The sequence below is a fragment of the Asparagus officinalis genome, chromosome 7 (genome assembly GCF_001876935.1).
Source record: "Asparagus officinalis chromosome 7, Aspof.V1, whole genome shotgun sequence".
Taxonomy (NCBI): Eukaryota; Viridiplantae; Streptophyta; class Magnoliopsida; order Asparagales; family Asparagaceae; genus Asparagus; species Asparagus officinalis.
In genome coordinates this window covers 33470993-33478584 of record NC_033800.1, presented here as the reverse complement: position 1 = coordinate 33478584, position 7592 = coordinate 33470993, and the positions used below count along the sequence as shown (strand labels likewise).

At 37.7% G+C, this 7592-nt stretch overlaps 1 protein-coding gene across 2 annotated transcripts in view; it reads left to right on the top strand.

Annotated features, from left to right (window-relative positions):
* LOC109849430 (pentatricopeptide repeat-containing protein At3g06430, chloroplastic) overlaps positions 1 to 2492 on the top strand; it is a 7521-nt gene extending 5029 nt beyond the window's left edge. Inside the window, exon 3 of one of the 2 annotated variants that reach the window (XR_002249090.1) lies at positions 2293 to 2492. The gene's annotated coding sequence lies outside the window, so the exon portion shown is untranslated. Of the gene's footprint in view, positions 1 to 1607; positions 2260 to 2292 lie in introns of those variants that run through there. The other variant, XR_002249091.1, reaches the window with a different exon arrangement.

Below are 7592 nucleotides of genomic sequence, written 5' to 3'. Positions count from 1 at the left end.
CTGCCACTGCTAAAGGAACAGTTCCAGCCACGTTCAGCCTAGTTTGTAACCGTTCTCCCACGACTCTAAATCCACGAAATACCATTTTTCTCGGTTTGTAACCATCCCTCCACGTCAGTGCACGTTCTTCTTTTGTTATGATGCCATGTGGACCCCACAAAGATGCTAAAACCGTCAGCAAATCACAAGCAGACGCCCCACGAATATGCGCGACACATTCCACTGACGCGCCTACACGCGTCGGTGGTCACTGCCGCGCCTACGCGCGTCGGTGGTAACTGCCACGCCTATGCGCGTCAGTGTACCTTGTTACGTGTATTCGTGTTGTTCTTTTATGTTGTTTCACATGTTTCTTTGCTTCTTTTGGCTTTGGATGATCCCCTCTGACTTAGCTAACGACATTCATTGTCGACCTTCATCGTCTTCTCTTTATCTTGACCCGTGTTTGGATATCTATAAGCATTTTTAGACGCCTACAGTGGAGTACTTACTATCTTTTCTCTCTCTCTTCTCTTAGTCTAATCCAACTCAACTACTTCAACAATTTGGACTCTCACTCAATCTTATTCTTGAACAGCTCGGGGGATCAAAGTACAATATTGCCAATGTTGAGCTAAGGGAAGACTCATAAACATTTCATTAATCAAAACCCTTTGAACTATGATCTATTTGTACAGCATCCTACCAACTGGCTCTAATGGATGGACACTTATCCTATGTATTATTAACCCAGCCTTGCAAAATTGACTATGCAATAGTAGGTTGCTACCGGTTCCAAAAATCTACTTACCACAGCCTTCATTAGGTTGGCAATTATCCTTCCAAGCACCTTTTCATGGCACCTAACCCATTGGAGCATCTCATGTTGACACTTATCTAATATAGCAGCTCACATTGACACATAATCCAGGGTGAGCATGTTTAAGCTTTATTGCTGATTTTATTTATTGATTATTTAATTTACTTATTCATTGAAAAGTTACATTAAGTAACTCACAAGTTAAGTATATTTATACATTTATACTAAGTTAATAGTTAAAAATCAGTACACTACTTTTCAGTGTGCACGTCGACTTACAGTCTTATTTACACTAACTTTGTAATTATGCTGGTGGATTATTTTGTGTTTACATGTCAGCATACAGTCTCCTTGACATTAATATCACTAGACGAAATCTCTCTCTCATTTGAATCCAATAGATAACATCAAATAAACCATCTCCTTAGGAATTAAAGCAACTCGACCTCTTATTGTTAATTTCAGGTTGAGGTTTCTCGAATTTTCAACTTTGGTTAGTAAGGATATTACATAAGGAGGAAGAAAATTGAATTAAGAAGGGGTCTAATATTTTCACCCCTCTTTTCGTTCTGAGATATATTGCCCAGTGATTGGACATCAACAGTTCAACTTAGAAATACATGTGTTAACTTCTTGCTCGATCTCCATTACATGATGTGCTGACTTATGTAGTGAAACAGAAGCATCTTATTTGTGGTAAGCTAACCATATTATATTCCGATACTAATCGTTCATGACCTTACTCTGTTCGTATCAAAGACACTACTGACTTTTGTGAAATTGTTTTTCCCCTTCTTCATTGTTGTAGCCCTTGTCAGCTGAAGTTTAACCACCTAACAATTCTGTTTGTTATTCCAGTCCCTGAGATGGTGGTGCTGGAATGGTTATAGTTATTTTTCTCTGTATCCGTTAACTTTCGTGTCATTTTATAGCTCATTTGTTATCCTTTTATGTCCTGCCTTGCATGTTTTACGCCAATGCACCTGACTATGATGATTATGGATGGCAATGATGCATTATTCATCAAGTGGTTTTCCTAAGGAAACAGCTCTATATGTTTATTTTATTTTTGCATTTTGTTTAAACTTACAAAAACTCTATGAGCATACATTTTGACAAACACAATTGCTCAATGAAAACGAGCGTTATCTTAACTTTGTTTGACACAGTTCTCTACAGGATGTTATATTTCCTCATTGCCGTATCCATAGAGAGTCTCACCTGTTTCCTTCATAGTTATTTCTTTCATCTCCCTTTTAAAAGCATGGAACTTTTAGTTGAGACCCCAAACTTTCGCCAAACCACTGCTAGTCCACGTTAGGCACGAACCCTGTTACAAAAACTTGATGCATAGTTCAGAATTTCTTAGTTTTCCTGAAACATATAAAACAAAATGGTCAGGTTTCCATTCTGAGTTGAAGCTTCTTTATTTTATCTAGTCCACTTGTTTCATTGACTTCTTTGACAAATTCCTGCTTGTTTATATGTGGAAGGTTCGAAGTGGAGGAGTCACCAGCGCGAACTTATCCTTGTATGGTTATTACTAATATAGGTGTGTTTGTAGTCTATTCATATAGATAGAAAAATATTGTATATGCCAGCAAAGTTAAGCCTTGGTTAGTTATTTGGATGACTACCCAAAGTGTGTACTTTATAAAGTAGCACATCTTCAAATGTTACAGTTAGTTGTCTGAAAGCTATGATCATTCTACCCTTTCTTGACTTGAGTTATATTAGCAAATATATGCAGGGCCTTAATTCATGGGATACGGCTAGATGTTTTTCTCTCTCGCAGTTGGTACCTTTTTCTTTCCGCAAAGAAATTTTCTAAACAAACTCATTCACATTTTTTAAAAAAAATCAAACCCCTTGAGTTTTTTTTACAAAAATCGACCAATTTTTTTAATCCGGTTCCTAAATAGTCGGGGTTGCCAACCCCGACTATTTAGTACATAGAATGTTAGGATTTAGGGTTGTAATTGGGGTTTAGTAACCTCCTAAATAGTCGGGGTTGGTAACCCTGACTATTTAGGAACCGGATTAAAACAAATCGACCCACTTTCTTATCACGATGCTGACGTGGCGAGAAAATGGGTCGATTTTTGTAAAAAAAACTAAGGGGGTCGTTTTGTAAAAAAAAACTAAGGGGGTCGATTTAAAAAAAAAGTTGAATGAGTTTATTTAGAAAGTTTCTTCTTCTTTCTGCACATCGAGAATTCAAGAGTGAAACTATAGTTATTGTGAACCTTCATCTTGTGAAAGAAATGATTGTTGCGGGATAACAGTAGCCTGAGAAGTTCTTGCATCTGGAGTAGTAGTAATTTTAGTGATTTTCAATTGCTGTAGATTTTCCTAGAGCAAGCCTCAGCATTCATACTGTCAAAATGTCAAGGCAAACCCTACATTATTAAGTAGTGTATTTAAAATATAGTAGTATACCCTCGTCAAAACTTTAAAATAATTCTGTAGTGAAGGTGATCCACTGATCCTTTAACATAATATCTGATCAACCCACGTTCAAATTCGTTGGGACGGGAATCTAAAGTAGATTTAGGATAATAAAATCATGTTTCTTAAGTTCGGGTTTCAGTTCATGAAAAGGACAATCATCATGTAAATACATATTAGAGTAGGAAATTATAATCCTCACCCGTTACTTCAGAGTTTTGGGGCTTGTTTGGATTGAGGGGAATAAGGGTGAAGGGAAGTTAGGAGAACCATTTACCTCTATTCATCTTGTTTGGGAACATTTAGGAGGTGAAGTTATTCACCCTAGTTCCCCTTGGTTCACCCCCTAATAGTATAAAATTTGTTACCCCTCAAATTGGGGTGTAACCAAGGGGAAGGGAACTCCCTTCCCTTCCCTTCCATTCTCTCACCTAGTTTCCCTTAACTTCCCTTCACCCACTACAAATCCAAACAGGCTCTTGGTGTAATGAAAATATTTAATGATGTAAACCCATGCAACGTGCCTTCGCTGATGACCAAGCACAATCTCATACCTCACAGTAATCAAATTTGAATGATGAAAATAAATTTGTTGCATAAATCAGTACAATTTGAAATTAAGTAGCTACCTGTAGGGTTGAAGAAGGGGTTAAAGTAGGGGTGAGCATGGTTTGGTCCAAACCGAAAAAACTGATCGAACCGAACCGAAATTAACAGTTCGGTTCGGTTTTATGAATATAGCGGTTCGAGTCGGGTTGAAAATTTTTTAAACTGACCCGACTCGAACCAACCGAACTCTTCTAATTCTAAATACCCAGTGAATCAGTTATGAATTGCACTCAACCCGACCCGTCCCCAATGCCCACTCCCCAAATACTCATCTCAAACCTTAAACTCTCATTCCCTTTCCCCCTTTCCCACTCCCAGCCGCAAACCAATCAGACCGATCAACAAGCCTCTGATCCATTGGATCTGTTCTCTTCGACGACGACAGGGAACTCGTCAGGGGTTTCTGGAACCCCACAGTTTGCTGAGATGAATGATTGGGATGTGGGTGCAGAGTTTGGAGGGCAAGATCACAGTGAGACGACTACTGAGCTCGAAGGGCTTCCTCCTCCTCCGGCAGGAGTCACGTCTTCAATGGCGAAAACTAAAGGAATGGATAATTATAAAGAAGGATAGTTTGCTGATGCTATCAAGTGGCTATCTTGGGCTGTTGTTCTCATTGAGAAGAGTGGAGATAGTGCTGACGCCCATGAGGTTTTGATTTGCAGAGCTTCTTGTTATAAGGACATTGAGAAGAGTGGAGATAGTGCTGACGCCCATGAGGTTTTGATTTGCAGAGCTTCTTGTTATAAGGAGGTCGACGAGTATAAAAAGGCAGTTGCAGATTGCTCAAAGGTTTGACAATCTTCAACTCTTGTTCTTCTGCATATTTGTTATTTTCTAGTACATGTGCCTATATGGAATAGTGATAGTCTTGAAATCCTTAAATTTGGGATGGGTGCTTCTAGCTTGAGTAGAATTTCAATATTTCAAAATGCATCTAACTGGACTTTATGATTGAACCTCAAGTCTGAATTTCTCCTTGTATTTTCCTTTGGCTATCATCAAATTGGAACCGAACAAACCGAACCGAACCGACTTGCAACGGTTCGGTTCGGTTTTGATGAATTGTAAGCGGTTCGGTTCGGTTGTTCAAATTTTGGTAAAAACCGAACCGAACCGAACCGACGGATGCTCACCCCTAGGTTAAAGGCTCAAAGGATTCAAAGGGATTAATACAAATTTGGGATTTTTTGATCTCATGTCTTTTTACAAACCAAACCCACAAATGGATGTGAGCACTCTATACTTTTGCTTTTTAACATACTAGTTGACATGCACGTGCAATACACGTAGTTGAATATCATGATTATTTAAATTGATAAAAATATAATAAAAATAAAAAAGAAAATATAGTTTTTGTGAGATTGATCATCAACTCAATAATCTCTCTCTCAAATGAAATATTGTTATTGTTTCCTTCAACCCAGGCTGTGGCCACGTGATATATTATTTGTGAGTTATAAACACATTGATCTAGTACAACATCTCTGTTTATTAGTATCTTAATGTCTTCAAAAGATGGGTGATTATTCAATTCGCAAAGGAATTTTGCATATAAATTTACTTGCAATATGTCCATTAAATTTTTAGTTGTAGTTTGGCTCATATTCACATTAACTTTCAATCATATTCACATTATCTAATATTCTCTTTCAATTTTATAGCTCATTCTCTATATCATAGAAGTAAAACTGAAAGTATTAAGAATTATTTTCTTGTAAAATTAGAGCAAGAAGATTATGATATATTTCGTCATGTGCTCTAAATATAAATTTTTTTTCTTTGATGAAAGGTCTCTATCAAATATTGTCCCAAACAATGTGAATAAAAAATGGGACAAATTTTTGAAAACACCCACTTTTAAAATTTAAATAGCAAAAACAACCTTTGTAAAAAAAATGAGCAAAACCGACCATTTTCAGATGAAAAGAGTCGGTTGTGGATTTTGCGAAATGCACGTGACTGCTAATCTTGTGCATTTCATTGCTTTTATGTCTGCTTCCGTGACCCCCCTCACAAACGCCTCACAAACGCCCGTGACCGACCCCCCTCAAACAATTAACCCCCCCTCTCCTCTCTCTAAACCTTCACTCTCTCTCTCTCATGGAAGCAACAGTACAACACGTGCCCAAGTCCTCATCGGACCAGCTTCTCTACAAATTTGCGGAGCTCGAATCCTCCGACCCGGTCCAAACCCGCAAGCTGCAAACGGCAAGCAAGCCTCCGAAAGCGATGAGGAGGAAGAGGTCGAATAGGGTAGCGTCGGGGCTCGGGGCGAGGGAAGTGGTCGCCTCCGGTGTGGATGCTGCTGCGGTGACCAAGAGGAGGAGGGGTGGTTTATTAATGGCGAGCGGAACAAGGCTTTTGCTCCCGCCGTTGCTGCGCGACAGTTATCGAGGAGGTCGGCGGGATCGGCGTTGAGGAGGATGGGGGTCGGGAGGGGCGGAGCGGGGGGGCTGCCGACGTTGCTGGCGACGTTGGAGAAGGTCCGTGCTTTAGATCTTTTTATTTTGTTCCACAGTCTAGTTTGTTGTTGGGAGTTGCGGGGTCGGCGGGGTCGCAAGAGGAGAGGGTTAATTATTTGAGGGGGGTCGGTCACAGGCGTTTGTGAGGGGGGTCATGGGAGGCTTAAAAGCAATGAAATGCACGAGACTAGCAATGAAATGCACGGGACTGCTAGTCCCATGCATTTCGCAAAAACCTTTCCCCAGCAAAACTGACCCTTTTCATCTGAAAATAGTCGGTTTTGCTCTTTTTTTACAAAGTGTCGTTTTTGCTATTTAAATTTTAAAAGTGTGTGCTTTCAAAAATTTATCCTAAAAATGCTATTATAACTCACTTGCCTAAGGCAATTGTATTGTACATAGGACATATAACTCATCTAGAATATCCGCATCTACTAAGTTAATTTTGTTGTTGTGAGAGCAAAATGTTAGAGGCTTATATTCAAATTTTTTGACTCTATAGAAGACACAAGAATTTGGAGTGCATAGTTTATATATTGTAAAGAATATACTGGTTTATGAAAATTTTTTTCTAATAACGATATTATTACAATAATATTACTATTCAGTATTAAATCAAGTTTATTATATAAGATTATATGATCTTTTTAAATAAACTATAAAGTATATATGAAAACCTCGATGCTTATGGTTAGTAGTTGGGCTCCATAAAATAGGTTAACCTTACATTGTAGTTTGTTATTGGTAGTACTGTTTGCAATGTCATTACCTTTCCTCTTTATCTTATTATTCACGCTTTTCTGATATAAGTTCTTTTTTGCTAATCACTCAATTGGGCTATATTGAGTTATTATAAAATCAGATGTTAGAATATTCTTTTCTGTTTAAAACGTATTGATATGATTTTCTTAAAAAATATATACACGTAGTAACAATAATATATACTTCAGTTCAACTCAAACATTGGCTTGAAGCCATTTAGAGTGAGGTTTTTTCTACGCTTGTAATATAGTGATTACGTAATCCGAAAGTCAAAGAAGAATTTTCGACAAAGGAAAAGTAATCTAATATATCAAATTAACAACTAATTATAAAATATAGATGGCAGTACGGATAGCTATAGGAAGTAATGTATATATCTTCATGAAAATTTTATAGTGAGTGACAAACTACAATTATCCTAATTTAAGCATAAATAATTATTATTTTAATAACTAATTTAATATGCATAACTATGGAATAACTCTCAAGCAAAAAATATGAATTGAGAT